Source organism: Nematolebias whitei, chromosome 3 (genome assembly GCF_014905685.2).
Source record: "Nematolebias whitei isolate Nwh7 chromosome 3, NemWhi1, whole genome shotgun sequence".
In the NCBI taxonomy this organism is placed as follows: Eukaryota; Metazoa; Chordata; class Actinopteri; order Cyprinodontiformes; family Rivulidae; genus Nematolebias; species Nematolebias whitei.
In genome coordinates this window covers 59,169,222-59,186,727 of record NC_056500.1, presented here as the reverse complement: position 1 = coordinate 59,186,727, position 17,506 = coordinate 59,169,222, and positions in this window count along the sequence as shown.

Sequence of the window (17,506 nt, the reverse complement as noted above, 5' to 3'; positions counted from 1 at the left end):
GAAACAAAGGTTCTGCATCAGTTTAATATGCATTTATATTGCAGACCGTAGGTATACACGACTTTCAATAACATAACAAAATATAATACTGATAGAAATATATTTCAATTCCCCTTTTGACATGATAAATATCATGTCAACAAAAAATCCTATATATGATATCTGTAAGAAAACTATGTGTCATTGTAATTATAACTACGGTGTACACAATAGAAAACTCTAACATTCCCACCCCTTATTCTTCCTAATTCTAATGTAACCCACCAGATTATAAAACCCCCAGTGTATAAAAATAACCACAATCATTAATTACTAACACAAAATCAGTAGCTAACTTACTACCATATACTGTAATTGTCAAAGTTTATATTCATAAAGAAAGTAATAAAAAAAGTAATAAAAACCAAATCGAGAGCAACTGGTTGTCCCTTCTATAAATCTCACGCCTCTAGTGTGTGGAATATATATTTCTGGCATGTTTTATCCTTAGCGAACAACATGAACTAGGGATACTGCAGGAACGTAGTGAAGTCAGGCATCTTCATCCTTGTCCTCATCTTCATAGGCACCTGTAAGGGGTAAAACTTCTGCTACCTGTATGCTCATCTGATAAGATGGTGGCTGAGGGAATCTATCATCAACTGCCCTACTTATGCATCTCAAACACAAATGTCTCACGCAAGGAACACAACAACATCCACAAAAAATCAACATAACTACAACTGCAAGTATTGTAATCATAGCTGTAATTATGACAGCCCTCCATCTTCCAAAAGTTGATATGAACCAGTCACTGAAGGGATTCTCAACTCCAGAACTTTCAGCCAACTCCTCAGATAATGATCTCAAGCCATTAAGAGCTCTTGTAAATGAACCATCTGGACTCGTGTTATTAGGAATGAATATACAACATTCTTGTCCAAACATAGAACAACCCCCTCCTCTCTCCGCCAAGAGGAAATCAACAGCCAATCTAGTTTGATATGCCATTAAAGATGTAGCTGCAAGTTGTTGATGAGCGCCCTCTAGTGTGTCTCTTGTCAAATTGTTCAACCTCTGAATATTGAAATGAATGAAATTAATTCTTGCCACATTCTTATTCACTGTAACATAAGGAATCAGAGATTCAAAGCCAGCAGCAACTGGATCTACTAATTTGTATTCATCTGGGACACCTCTGGGGACACCTATTGAATCTATATAAGCAGGTGAATCAGCATAAATATCAAATTCATGCTTCCTCCTTCTCCCCAGTTCACCAACCAAATATGTACTGCTCCTAAAAGTTTCCAAATCCTGAACAGTCAGATTTACCAATCTAACTGGAGAAATTAGAGAAATTATTGTACATCTTCCAGACCATCTCGGTGGCATCGTATTTCTTAAAAGTCTTCCACCACAAAACCAGCAAACATCTGCACGAGCTACAGATAATCTTGTCATATTAATCCAGGTTGAAACATCCACATTTATTTTAAACCAGTCTGATTCCATCTCACCTACATTCATACCTCCCTGGATTTTTCTGACCAAACAGGTGTAATCATTCTTTACAGGTGTAAAAACAGGTGGTATTGCATCTCTAGGGGCCATGGGAAAATATTTCTCCAGATTTTTACAACTGTCAGAGGGATTTTCCTTCATATGTGGTTCCAACATGCAGTGAAAACAAGTGTAATTAGAGAGAGGAGACGGTACCAGCAATAACGCTGGTCTTGCCTTGGCACAGACTACACAATCCATATAATTTACCTGTTCTGCTGCATTCTCCACATACTCTATCCAATAATTGCTCTGAGTAAAACCTGTCTCTAGGGCTAGTTTTTCCTCATACGTCACATCTGTCAAATAGGACACCTCTTGGTCTGGTTCAATCTGACTTTCCTCCCTCTGAACCACATTTATCCTAAATGTACCAAGTGGGTCTTTACCTGAAACATGAACTCCTAAAATATAATAATCACTGTCTTGCCTTTGAGGATTTCTTAAAGTCAAAATCAAAGAATTGCAAGCATTTTCTGCGAGACATCTGGTGCCCTTTGTCAAATCTTGTATAATCGACAATCGCTCCTTTAACGGAAACTTCCCTCGTCTTGCCTTCTCTGGGTTATAACCCCAATCAGTAGGTCCTGTATTGCATAAAACACGACTCCATTCCCTACAACCCATGTCATGCCTGTAAGTCACACAGATATACTTAACTGCCCCAGCAAATGACTCCTGTTTTGCTCCACAATAGACTACAGCACAGAGATTAAACTTAACTGATGCGGTGACTCCTGTAGTAAAATTGAACTGTATAAACCCAGCGGACGTAGATCTCCTTGACCTTCTAATCTCACTGTCTGGGTCTACCTGAATCTGAACATCATCCAACACATCTGCAAACTCTGTTTTACCTGTTTCTCTTCTGGACATGGAGTGAGAATTTTCCTCACAGGACCTGTTAACATTATTGCAAACAACCACAGAAGAATCTTTCTTAGCTTTAGTTTCACACCACAGGATGAAGCCTGTGATTAAAGTAATTCCCAAAAGAGTTACCACACTTAACCTGATTACTCTGTAATTCATTTTTTCTTATCTGATTCCCTAAAACATGTAATTGTAACAGTCAATATCCCCTTTTATGTAATGTTTATTCTAAATCTTCTTTGATTTTGTTCTCAAGTTGTATCGTGGACTTGGAATAGGTGGTTGACGCTTCACAGCTGGAGATGAAGGTTCAACGTCATTCTGGACTGCTGCTGCCACGTTCAGTTCAGCCAAGTCCTCTCGTACCTGCTGTAAAGTGCGTTGAGCAGGGTCAAAACTTTTAACACAGTGTGTCTTATGAATCCAATTACTGAGCTTATCCTCAGTCAACCAAACTTTTACACAATGAGATGTTACTGCAGCTACTTTGTAGGGACCTTGCCACCTGGGTTCTGTCCAGTTGAACCGAGCCACCTTCCGTAGAATCCAGTCACCTGTTTCCACGAGGGTACAGTTTGGTTCTCCCTCTTGAGACTGGATCTCCTGAATCTGTTGAAAGATACTCATCACAGTATTATTAAGCTTCTTCATGTACTCTGATATGTCATGATGTTGTACTTGTAACATAGTACTTTCTGAAGGCAAAGTATGAGTAAAAGGACATGGCATTCTCCTTCCTGTGAGTATCTCATGTGGGCTTACATTCAGAGTAGTATTTGGGGTCGACCTTAAATTAAACGGAACTATGGGAAGAGCTTCAGGCCATTTTAATTTTGTGTCTGCGCAGACTTTTGCCAATTTTTCCTTAAGAGTGCGGTTAGCTCGCTCTACTAACCCCTGGGAAGCTGGATGATATACAGCTCCAAACTTGTGTTGAATGCCAAATATCTTTTCAACTTTTCTCAGTTCCTCATTTGCAAAATGGGTTCCATTATCTGATCTGATCACAGCAGGGACTCCAAATCTGGAGATTAATTTCTTCGTCAACCACTTTATGACTTCTTCCGCCTTTTCAGTTTTTGTTGGGACAGCTTCAACCCATCTAGAGAATGGGTCCACGCACACAAGTAAATATCGTTTTCCATGTACTCTATTTTCTGCTCCCATATCAGAAAAATCAATAACAATCTCTCTCCATGGTGCATGAGGTAGAGGAAAACCACCAAGTCTAGTCTTAAGTGCAACCCTTGGGTTATGATGACAGCATATTTCGCCGGTCTGTACAAAATATTTAGCTATATCTGTCAACTTGGGATGCCACCATTTCTGTGATATCAAGTCAATCATCTTTGAGCTAGCACAGTGCCCTCTGCTGTGAGCCTCTTGACACAACATGTTCAACAATCCAGCTGGGGCCACCATCCTGCCCTCATGATTTCTCCAAATTCCGTCAGGACCCTTTTGAGCTCCCCATTCTAGCCACACCTGTTTTTCAAACGGAGAAGCTGCATTTTGTAACTCTTTAATAGTTTCCAGAGTGAATTCCTTATCAAAATACTCTTCAGAATTCTTTTTCTCATGTCTCTGGATCATCTGTGATCTCAAAGCGTAACCTGCAACTGTTTTGGCTGCCTGATCCGCCTTGTTATTACCATGAGAAATGAAGTTATTTATATTTTGATGTCCCTTGCATTTAATGACTGAGACCTCTCTGGGTTCCTGCAACGCATAATACAATTCAAGTAGTTGTTTAAAATGTCTGACTGGCTCTCCAGAAAAAGTGACAAATCCTTTCCTCCTCCAATGGCAAAGATCTACATACTGCTTGAAAAACATAAGCAGAATCTGTATAGATATTCACCTTTTTTCCTGCTGCTACATGACAAGCTTCTGTCAACGCTTTTAGCTCAGCTAGCTGTGCTGAAGCTGGTTGTGGGATAACTTCTGCCTTGATTTTAACAAAACCTCCATCTTTTCCTTCAACAACAGCAAAGGCAGTAACTAATGTTCCCGTTTCATTCTGGTGACTGTGTCCATCACAAAACAATATCATATCTGGATCCATTATGAGATCTTTAAAAAGGTTTTCATGCAGTCTCATTTCCTCTGTGGTGTCACTAACACAGTCATGATCCTGTTTTGTATCAATCTGTGCAGCCATGTTAACACCCTGGCTTGTAAAATGTATGTTTGATTTATGTAGTAATCATCTAAGATTTTTTGTTCTCTGTGCTGAAAATGTAAAAGCCTGCGAGTCGAGGAAAGACTTCACATCATGAATTGTGTGAACCAAAATTTAATTTCCCGTCATTATATGAGCTGTCTTTAGAACAGCTTTGCCAATAGCCGCTACATGTCGTACACAGATAGGGTGACCGATCTCAATTTGATCTAATTTAGCACTGTAATACATCAAAACGTGTTTCTCTGAATTACTCCCTCCCCTTTGAAACAAGACGGCATTCACAAATCCGTCTTTTTCATCCACATCTAAGTGAAATGGCAAAGAGTAATCAGGACACTGCAGAGAACACGCAGCAAACAAGGCCTGTTTTATTTCCACAAAAGCCCTGTCTGCATCCTCTGTCCAGTCCAGTGGAGACATATGATTTTTATATCCCACAGCTGAAATTAGGCTTCTCAGAGGAGCAACTTTACGACAAAAATCTGGGACAAAGTTCTTACTGTAATTGATCAAACCCAAAAATTTCATCATTGTTCTAACATCAACCGGTTTAGAATGATGTAAAATGGAGCTCTTCTGAGATGGTGTCAATTGTAGGCCTGAGCAAGAAATGACCCTACCCAGAAATGTGACTTTAGAACGGCCAACCTGCAATTTATCTTTTGACACCTTGAACCCATACTGAGCTAAACGTCGAAGCACAATCTCAGAGGCCTGCATAATATCCTCTGAGGATGTAGCCGCTAAAAGAATGTCATCGACGTAATGTAACAACACCACTCCCTACGGTAATGGCAAATCAGCCAGCACCTGTTTTAAAACATGATTAAAGATGGATGGAGAGTGTACAAATCCTTGTGGCAGCCGAGAATAAGTAAATTGTTTCCCCTTATAGGTAAATGCAAACAGATCCTTCGACCCCTCCTCCAATGCGACAGAAAAAAAGTGTTAGCCAGGTCAATACAACTAAAGAACTTATGCTCCAGTTGAATTGCATTCATCATAACGTATGGGTTAGGAGTACCATAATTAGTAGGCACAACAACCTTATCAATGGGCCTCAAATCATGGACCATACGATAATCACATTTATCAGGTTTAGGAACAGGATTAAGAGGTGTTCCAGCGTGAAACGGTAGGTAGCAACACCTCAGCAGCTAACAGTCCTTTAATTGTTTGCTCAATACCTACAATCTGCTCATTTCTGAGTCGATATTGATGTTGGAAAATAGGAACTGTTCCTGGTTTCAGAGTAATTGAGACAGGTGGGACACTCAGCAAACCTACATCCGTAGAGTTCCTGGCCCAAAGTGTATCAGGCAAACTGGCTAACAGTTTGTCTGTATCAACATGATCTGTGTTTCCTCTGCCATGTGTTCTTGGCAGAAAATGTTTCTTAGGCAGCAGTAATGTAAACGATCTGTGTGTGATCCTGTAAGTGTCAGTCTCTGGAGAATAATGTAAGAGAGGATTTTGTGTGGGTACCCATTCCCAGACAGCAAGACAGCACCTTATCATAGGACCCAAATTCTTTGCTTCACCACCACTCGCGACCTTCAATGACACATGAGGAGCTGATACATCACCAAGCATATACAGTTCTGTCAGTGGTTCTGGCAATTTTACAGCTGCTGCCACTCCCTCAGGACCAACATAAATGTCCATCAGCTCCACCACTGGGTATTCGCCAGTCTCTTGACAATGTTCCAGAAGACCCGCCCAGAGTTCATCATAGGCCTCGTCACCACACAGTTCATAATTCAGCGTACAGTGGGCCTTATCAGGAGGCGAGTCATACAGTCTTATGACGTTGATCCAGGCGTCCCAGCTGTTTAGGGTGTCACACAAGGATGTAGTGGGGAAATCAGGCACAGCCCCCCACCAAACTTCAGGTTGAAGTTCAGCTGAACAGGACTCATCCAAAGTGCCAAGGGTTTGGATCATCTGATGCAGTGAGCGTTTCACCGTCGCACAGCACTGGACCGTACCATCAAGGAAGGTCAGTTGTACACTGTCTGGTGTCATCATCAAAGTCACATTCTGATCACACAGGATGTCCCTTCCCAGCAAGTTCACTGGACATGAGTCTGAAAACAAAAAAGAATGTACAAACCGCATATTATTCCACACACAAGGAACATACAGGTCCTTCTAAAAAAATTAGCATATTGTGATAAAGGTCATTATTTTCCATAATGTAATGATAAAAATGAAACTTTCATATATTTCAGATTCATTGCACACATCTGAAATATTGTAGGTCTTTAATTGTTTTAATACTGATGATTATGGCATACAGCTCATGAAAACCCAAAATGCCTGTCCCAAAAAATTAGCATATTTCATCCCACCAATGAAAGACAAGTGTTTTTAATACAAAAACGCCAACCTTCAAATAATCATGTTCAGTTATGCACTCAATACTTGGTCGGGAATCCTTTTGCATGAATGACTGCTTCAATGCGGCGTGGCATGGAAGCAATCAGCCTGTGGCACTGCTGAGGTGTTATGGAGGCCCAGGATGCTTCGATAGCGGCCTTAAGCTCATCCACAGTGTTGGGTCTTGCGTCTCTCAACTTTCTCTTCACAATATCCCACAGGTTCTCTATGGGGTTCAGGTCAGGAGAGTTAGCAGGCCAATTGAGCACAGTAATACCATGGTCAGTAAACCATTTACCAGTGGTTTTGGCACTGTGAGCAGGTGCCAGGTCGTGCTGAAAAATGAAATCTTCATCTCCATAAAGCTTTTCAGCAGATGGAAGCATGAAGTTCTCCAAAATCTCCTGATAGCTAGCTGCATTGACCCTGCCCTTGATAAAACACAGTGGACCAACACCAGCAGCTGACATGGCACCCCAGACCATCACAGACTGTGGGTGCTTCAAACTGGACTTCTGGCATTTTGGCATTTCCTTCTCCCCAGTCTTCCTCCAGACTCTGGTACCTTGATTTCCGAATGACATGCAAAATTTGCTTTAATCCGAAAAAAGTACTTTGGACCACTGAGCAACAGTCCAGTGCTGCTTCTCTGTAGCCCAGGTCAGGCGCTTCTGCCGCTGTTTCTGGTTCAAAAGTGGCTTGACCTGGGGAATGCGGCACCTGTAGCCCATTTCCTGCACACGCCTGTGCACGGTGGCTCTGGATGTTTCTACTCCAGACTCAGTCCACTGCTTCCGCAGGTCCCCCAAGGTCTGGAATCGGCCCTTCTCCACAATCCTCCTCAGGGTTCGGTCACCTTCTCGTTGTGCAGCGTTTTCTGCCACACTTTTCCCTTCCCACAGACTTCCCACTGAGGTGCCTTGATACAGCACTCTGGGAACAGCCTATTCGTTCAGCAATTTCTTTCTGTGTCTTACCCTCTTGCTTGAGGGTGTCAATGATGGCCTTCTGGACAGCAGTCAGGTCGGCAGTCTTACCCATGATTGCGGTTTTGAGTAATGAACAAGGCTGGGAGTTTTTAAAAGCCTCAGGAATCTTTTGCAGGTGTTTAGAGTTACGTCGTTGATTCAGATGGTTAGGTTAATAGCTTGTTTAGAGAACCTTTTCATGATATGCTGATTTTTTGAGACAGGCATTTTGGGTTTTCATGAGCTGTATGCCATAATCATCAGTATTAAAACAATTAAAGACCTACAATATTTCAGTTGGTGTGCAATGAATCTGAAATATATGAAAGTTTAATTTTTATCATTACATTATGGAAAATAATGACCTTTATCACAATATGCTACTTTTTTGAGAAGGACCTGTATGTGGATAGGGGCCACTCCTCAGTATTGCCCGAAAATCCAACAACAGGTACGGTATTCGTAGATCGAGGGAGTGGGGTGTTTACTGTTGAATACCTGGCTCCTGTATCAACCATACACATGTGATTTCGGCCATTAATGGTGACTGAAACCAAAGATTCAGGGTACAAGACGCCACCTACTGCCGATCCTGGGCACCCCTATTGAACTGGAAACTGACCTGGGGTCTGATGACGTGCTGCCGGTAAAGGGCCAGGCTGAGTAAAAGAAGGAACAGTCTGTGGTGGTGGATACACATCATATGGGTAATGAAGTGGTGTCACTTCCTGTCTCAAGTACTCCTGATTAGCAGATGGACACCGATTAGCCCAATGTCCAAGAACACCACACAGAAAACACATGTCTGTGTGCTTCAGTCATTTGGGTCTCTGGCCTCTGTTCCATGACCCCACCGGGCCCTGAGGTCTCTGCTGATACGAATAATCAAAGGAAGCAGCAGGACCTGTAACAATTGGAGGTGGCTGTAGTTGAGGCATCTGTTTAGTATTTAGTTTTGTGAGATTTATCTTTTCGCGTAAATCCTTCAACTGAGCCTTAGCAAGCTGAGTCTCTAAAGACCTTAATTCCTTATCATCCGACTCTTTCTTATCCAAATGTTGGTCCACAAAATGTACTACGTGAGCTGCCCACAAGTCATAATCCATCCTACTCAGGCCCACAACAGAGGTCAAACAGGTTTTGACCTCATCTGACAGAGAGCTCTCCACAGCCCCCCTAAATAACAACTGCGTAGTGGGGTCAACAGTTGGGTCATGGCCAGTCCTGTTTTCCCACAACAGTCTCACTCTAGACAAATATGCAGTGCCCCTCTCTGTAACTGCAGGAGGTATTTCGCACAAGTCTGTTGATTTCATAGAAGTAGGATATTTCTCCCTGATAACCGGCCACAATGCCTGAACATGCTCCTGCAAAGTACTGTTATCTGGATCGTGTCGAGTATCAGCAGCCTGTTCAATTTCATTGAGGCTCCCAAATGATGTGCATGCTGTAAAAACCCTCCTGCAATCTCCCAGGCATGGGACAATTCCAGCACAGGCTTCTAAAAAGGTCTTAATCCATGCATTTCCACCTTTCTGAATATCTGGCAACTTTTCTTTAATCAACTGCGTGTCTTGTAAGCTGAAAGGTGTATAAGTATGTTTGCGGACTCCATCTGCTGTTGTGGAAGTCACCAGAGGCATCATAAGATGTGGAGGCGAGGCTGAATCATTACATGAATGAACATTTGCCGAACTCCTAACTAAATGACCTGTACTCTGTCTTTTCCATTTAGCAACATGATCATGTGAAGACTGGTTCTCCACCAATTCATGTTCAGAATCACATGGCCTAAATTCAATCAGATCTGACTGAACAGGATGTTGAGAAGCACAAGCACCTTGAACAACAGGATTATATGAAGGACCCATTGTCTGCTGGCTGAATGAATGATTAGAGGATGATGACTGTGAAACATCCTCTCCCATGCTCTGGTTATCAACAGGAAAGACAGACGCACCTGGGTTGGAAAAATCTCCCATTAGTTTTTGTACATGACTCCGTAACGTGTCACTATCCTGCGGTGATTTAGATTGTAAAACACCCCCTGTTATCAGAAGTAAGTCAGAACCGGTACCAGGCTGAGCTGGTTCCTCAAACATGCATCCTCCTCCCAGAGAACGAACAGTCAATTCACTAAGAGGCATTTGTTTTTGTACATCTGAGAGCAGTTGATTAATAGCTGCATAAGGACTTTTGGAGTCATAGGGTGGGGGACCAACACCCCCTTCCAAAGTCTGTAAAGGAGTAGTAGAAGGAGTTTTGTCAGCCGTACCAGGCACCGAGGTAGAAAGCTTCTCAGCACGCAATAAATCAGACTGGAGGCACACTGCAGGCATCTGTTTAACACTCTTCAGAGCAACAATCATGGGAGTCATTTAATCAAAAAACAATCTGCAGTTCCTCTTAAATTCATCTGCCTTCTGCCACTTTCAATATTTTTTTCTTTTAAGAAGGTTGGCAGAAAGTTTGTCTTCCATGGCCAGGCGACATGCCTTATCAGCCTGGATCAGGAATTTATTAATCCATGGAATAGAAGGCGGTGGATCCTGAAAAGGCCCAAACATACCTCTCTCTCTCATAATTTTTACCATCTGACCATCCGACGTTTCTCATAAGAAATATCTTTTTCTACAGAAACCATGTAACAAAACAAAATATTAACAGAATATGTAGAGACCATGTACTCGTCTCCTCACCAAAGGTGGGAGCTCATAACTCGTCCTACCGTCCGTGGACAGTACAAGGACGCATGAAGAGGCCTAGTAAAACAGGGGCAAACAAATTTTAAGGCACTTATTAACTGTCCCTATTTGTGACTATGTGCTTCAAACTTACATGTACAATATTAACGCTGCAAAGAAAGGCACAAAAAACAACAACAGTTTTAACCTTAGCTGCTTAAAACCGCAGAAAATCTACGGTAAATATTAGCCCATCGAAAGTAAACACCATTCACAGTCAAGCTAAAAATTTAGCGTAACCAATGGCAGAAATTTTCGGATAAAGAGGAGTTCTGCTCACCTGAATGAGAAGGCGCCTGGATGAGACTGCAAATGGAGCTGACCAGCCGATGGAGGAAGCTCACAACTGCTCCCACCCCATTCCTGCTTCAAGACCCTCAGCGTCGGGGTCACCATCTGAAATGTAATTCTAAGGTCTGAAGCAGGCTCTGAAACAATTGTGCTCAGTATATTTGCAGGTTTATTGTACTGGTAAGTGGAAGTCACAAACTCACATGACGTCTGCCCCTTTCTCTTGAACAGCCGCCCCGTTAACAGCGCGCATCACACTTTTCTTCAGAAACTTTTTTTTTTTAAACTTTATTTAACTATAACAATACACAACAAAAAGTACCAAATCTTGCAATCGAAAGTTACAAAAGGTGATTCATAACACAATGGAAATAAAAGAAATAAAGAAGGATAAAAAAAAAGCATTATATGAGGAAATTGAAATTAATTAAGAAACTAAGAAATTTGTCAGCGTTTTTCCCTTTTACATATTTTAATGATTTTGCATAGGACTTTAGCTCATTCTTCCAGTGGTTCACATTAGGTTTACATTTGAAAAAGCGACATTTATGAACATAATGTTTAGCTAATATAATCAAATTATTGATAGCATATTTATTATTTCCAATCTTATTAATTAACCCAAATTTGATTTCTTTTAAAGTGAGAGTAAGTAGCTGAATCCCTTTGGATTCGATCCACATTTTAAAATCAAGCCAAAATTGCTGAACTATCATGCAATCAAAGAAAATATGTTCCAGGTTCTCACTCTCTGTCTCACAAAAAACACAGTTCCCAGTGTCCATTTTAAATTTTGTACTTAAAAATTCCTTAGTAGGATAAATTCTATTTAAGATTTTAAATTGAATTTCTTTGGCTTTAGGAGGAACCGGAAATGATATAAAATTAGTTCTGATCTTTTTGATGTCTTCTTTACTAAAGTCCTTCAAGAATATATTCTCTTCTAATTAAGTTAGGAGAGAAGTGATGCAGTAGTTTGTTTCGCAACAATTTATTGTTCCATTGATAGTCAGAGAAAGCAACTCCATCAATACAGAGTTGTTTCAGACCAGGGGAAATATCAGAGAATATAATATCTTGTCTCACCATTAGCCCTAAGAGAGACTGGAATAGCCTTTAAAATTTGGTTATATTTAATCTCATCACAATGGAACTGAATTTTTTTACAGAACTCCTGATATTGTAAAATGTTTCCTTCGTTGTCCATAAAATGGGCCACGGCCCACACGTCTTTAGAACACCATTCCTCAATAAATATAGATTTTTTATTAATCAGAATGTACCTATTGTTCCACACAGGTGTAATGTGTGGTGTGAAATTATGACTGAAAATGAGTTTCCAGTAAAGAAGAACCTGTTTATGAAAATCTGAAAGTTTTACCGGCAATCTGCTAAACTCAAAATCACATTGTAAGAGAAAATGAAGTCCCCCTTGTCATAGCTCTGCTCTCTGTCAGCTCCTCTGTCATGCTGCACACTCAGTAATCACTCAACTCATGTCACCTGTCACCGCTCATTATCCCACAGCTCCACCACCTGGTCCAGTCAGTACTTAAGCTCACTCATTCCTCTCAGTCTGGGCCAGATTCTCTATCCTGTCTCATCAGCAGTAGACTTTCCAGCATTCCATTGATTGACTCATCACGTTCATGACCCTTGCCTTGACCACGACCACGTTTTTGCCTCAGCCCTCGTCTGCTTTTGCTCATCTGATCAGGTACCAACTCATGCTCTTGTTTTTTGACTCTCTTTTTGGATCACGAACTGGATACTTCTGCTGAACAACTGACTTCACGGTATGAACTCTGCTTTTCCCTTCTGACTGTTTTTTGGATCACGGATTAAGGGTCAAGCTCATTCTGTATCACGGACTCATCCTTACCCCTGAATCTGATTCCCACAGATTCATTTCCCCAATTAGTCTCTTCCCCCCCTGCATCTACTAACCTTTATCTTTTAGTTGCAAGCCTGTTGGACTCCGTTCCAGTGGACCTTAACATCAGTCTACTTCTACTGGCAGCCCGCCACTACAACACTACCCAATCACGAACTACCAATCAGAAGATCGGAACCAGCCCAGAACCGGACCAACTCAGAGTTTTACTTTAGTTCACAATAAATCTTTTAACCCTCTCAGTGGTTGTTGTTGTTGTTGTTTGCGATCCGGCCTCTGGTTCATGACACCCCTATCTTATTAAATACCAAATTGGGTATATATGACCAAATTGAGAGATTATTATTTAGAAAAAAATTTTAGCCATTTAAGTTTTAAGGTACCATTCATAATTTCAAAGTCTATTGCATTCCCTCCACCGTCTTCGTAAGTTTTAATCAGGTCATCTTTACGTATATAGTGATTTTTTTTTTTTCCTCCAAATGTAATTAAAATTTAAAGTGTTAATAGCCTTTATCATCTTGGTTGATATAGGAAGGGAATAAGCTGGATAAATAAATCTGGAAAGACTGTCCATCTTAGTTAATAAAATCCTACCAAAAATTGAAACGTCCCTCTGTGACCACCTGTTTAGAATCGACTTACATTTGTCAATATTATTCCAATATTCATCTTATCAGAAACCATTTTATCCTTTGTTATCACTACTCTCAAGTATTTTACCTCTTTTTTAACATTTGTTACATAGTGACAGCGTCGGCTGGTCCTTCAGGGAAACGGCTCACATTTGTTAATGTTTAATTGAAGTCCGGAGGCTTTAGAAAACAGATCTATGGTTTGAAGTGCTAAACGAATTTGATCTTCATTTTTTAAGAAAAGGGTTGTATCATCAGCCAGTTGACTTATTATTTGCTTGCCCATTACATCAATTCCGGTTATTTCACTGTTTTTAATTAGGATGGACAACATCTCTGCAACCATTATGAATAACAGTGGTGAGCTTCCACAGCCCTGAGGGATTCCTCTATTAATACTGAATCTGTTACAGGTTCCATGACTGAGGGTTACACAGCTGTTTATGTCTTTATACAATATCTTAATTAAATCCTTGAATTTTTCTCCAAATCCTAAATGAGTAAGTGTTTTAAAAATAAATGTATGTTCCACAGAGTCGAATGCTTTGTAAAAGTCTAAAAAAAGAATAAATCCATTTCCATCAATCAAGTCACTGTAATCAATTAAGTCTAAAACAAGTCTAATGTTATTGTGAATAAATCGTCCTTTCAGAAAATCTGATTGAGTTTCACTAATTATATCTGAAATTCCTTTCTTGAGCCTAGCCGCAATAGCAGCAGAAAAAATTTTATAATCTGTATTCAGTAAGGTAATAGGTCTTAAGTTATCCAAATGTCTTTTATCTTTGCCTGATTTAGGGATGAGAACAATCAGTCCTTGTTTCATACTCGACGTCAATTCTTCTTTATCAATACAATCCAATAGGGCTTTAAATAGCATTTTCCTTATACTGTCCCAAAAAAATTTGTAAAAATTTACAGTGAGACCGTCTGATCCTGGGGATTTGTTTGAGGTCATTTTCATAATGACAGAATCCAGCTCCTCCATTTTAAATTCAGCATCACAATTTTCTTTGAAGGAAGTCTCAATCTTTGTTATCAAAGTAGAAATGTTATCAAAAAAATATTTGCAGTCTTCTTCTGAATACTTAGCTGAGTATAGTTCAGAATAAAACTTAAAAACTTCTTTCTCTAATATTTTAGGATCTTTATATTCATTTCCATTTATTAAAAGACTTGAGATACAGTTACGCTGCTGTCTGTTACGTTCTAAGTTAAAGAAATAAGAGGAGTTCTTTTCCCCTGCCTCGATCCACTTTGCACGAGATCTCACAAAAGCACCTTGTGCTCGGTTCAAATAAAGTTGGTCTAATTTAGTTTGTAATTCCAAAAGATTATTTTTTTTCTTCATTATTTAGATCTTGTTTGATACAACATTGGTGTATTTCTTTTAAAAGATTATTTTCATATCTTTTTTGCTCATAATTGAGGTTTTTGCTAAATTTGATGCTAAATTCTCTTATTTTAAACTTGAGAAATTCCCATTTATTAATGTCTCCTATGATCGCGTCATTAACTTCAACTTCATTAATCAATTCTCTAATCTTTTTACAATATTCCTCACATTGCAACAGTTTGGCATTGAATTTCCAGTAACCCTTTTTGTGTGATTTCTTAACTACAGGTTCCAGATTCAGTTCTATGAAACAGTGGTCTGAGAGCGGAGCTTTAGAAGTTTCAATTCTTGAAGTGTGATTTAATATAATATCGCGCCCCAACCAATAGTCAATCCTAGATTTACAACTCCCATTCGGCTTAAACCATGAAAAGTTTTGGGACCTTGGGTTCAGTACTCTCCAAATATCATTTAGATTATTGTTTATCATAAAGTCGTTCATTATACAGTTATGTTGAGGTCTCCCAGATCTTGGAGGCCATCTATCCAACCACTCATCAGGAGTCATGTTCCAGTCACCTCCCATCAAAATATAATCCGTAGGATATCGACCTTTAAGTTCTGAAATCACATTTGTTATGTCTGTTAACATGACTCTGTTTTGACAGTTATTATTATACCCCTATATATTGCACAGTATGATGAATAAACCATCTGTTCTCACCACAGCTGTCAGCCAGTGTCCCTCAGTATCAGTCCAGTGTGTGACCAATTCTCCTGAAAAATTATTGAAACATAAAGCTACCCCTCCCGATCGGGTCGAACCATGACTGAACAACATCTTATCGCCCCATTGATTCCTCCAGAAACAAGCATCCATCTCCGAGGAGTGAGTTTCTTGCAGAAATAAACAATGTGATTTTTGTCTCTTGCAAAATAAAAAAGCAGCTTTCCTTTTAACAATTTCTTTCAATCCCCTGACATTTAAAGAACCAAAAGAGAGTTTAACACTTAACATGAACTCAGAACAGTTTTAGATAAGAATAAAATAAAAAGAAAGAGAGAAAACTCAAATATTCACCCAGTAAGCAAGTAGAAATGAAAAGATTAACTAATAAATCTCCTTTACCGCTGACATGTTTTCCACCCAATCAAACGTTTATCAAATCTTGTTCACCTCTATAGCTCCACACGTCGACCTTCAATATATCCATGTGGGCCCTGGAAAAAGGCCTGTTTCCCAGCTTTCCTGGCTTCATCAATCGGGCCACAGTCACCAGCGCTCCTCCAGGTCTTCTTTTGGTAACATCTCTGCAAAGCTGATGCCTTCCTCTTTGCAAACAGCAGATCCTTTGCTCCTCTTCCATATTTCTTCCTTTATTCGCCTTTGGGTAAATAAGATGATCACATTCCTGTTCCTGCCATTGTCTCTTTTACCCATCCTGTGGACAACATCTACAGCATCCTCCATTTTGGAGTCCAGCTCAGGGACAATCTTCTTTAGAACTTGTACAACCTTTTCTCTGATGTTCTCGTCCTTCTTCTCTTTCATGCCCTTCACCCGGAGACTCCATCTCATTCTGTACCTCTCTTGCTCTCTCATCTTTTCTTTCAGTTCGTCATTCTCTTTAAGTAACTGTTTGTTTGCATTTTCTAGCTTTGAAATCCTGATCTTGCATTCCTTCATTTCCTCTGCATTGTACTGCACTGCCTTCGCCAAGTTAGCAATCATGACGCTGCTCTGTCTTGTTTGTTCTTTGATGTCTTCTAGCTGCGTGTCTACTCTCTTCTCCAAACTCATGATAGCGTCAAATATGACATTATTGGAGACCTGGGCAGTGTCTTCGTCCTCACCTGACTTCACTCTTTTTTCAGTTTGCGACTTTATTGGAGTCGTCGGTGTCGAGCTATCACGGTCGCGTTTGTTTTGCATAGCAATGTCCATAGCATAATCATGTTCCAGTTCTTTTACCTGCGGTGTCGTTTTTTTCTTTGCGGACCCAGTTTGCACTTTCGCCGGTTTCGTTACCTTATTAACATCCATTGGAACTTTTTTGAGTGGAACATAAAACGTTGAATAAAAGAAATTTGCGGTAATATAAGGAGCTCACATCACATGCGACTTTTCAGATCGCCATCTTGGTACCACCCTTTTCTTCAGAAACTGGTTACACCCCTTGGTGTCGTCATCTCCGCTCATAGGACAGCCTACTCTTACCATGTGACCAGCATCTCAGCCAATAATTTTTTTATTTTATTTTATTTAGCCTTTATTTATACAGGTTAGTCTCATTGAGCCATGAGAACTCATTTTCAAGAGAGACCTGTTTAGGGAGCGCATGGTGGGGGTTGAGGGCCTTGCTCATGGGCCCAGAGTGGGGCGAATGAGGGTGGGGGCAAGTGTGGGTGTTTCACCTACCCCACCCACAATTTTGATGTTGTCGGGGCCGGGGCGTGAACCGGCGATCTTCGGATCACAAGCCCACCTCTCTAACCTCTGCGCCACCACTCCCCATAATACTTCCATCACTGATGTAAACAACCAAGTGTCAGGATTGTTGCAGAGTGCAGGCGTGTAACTAAAACTCCTTCCTACCGGAAACAAAAACCCGGAAACAAAGGTTCTGCATCAGTTTAATATGCATTTATATTGCAGACC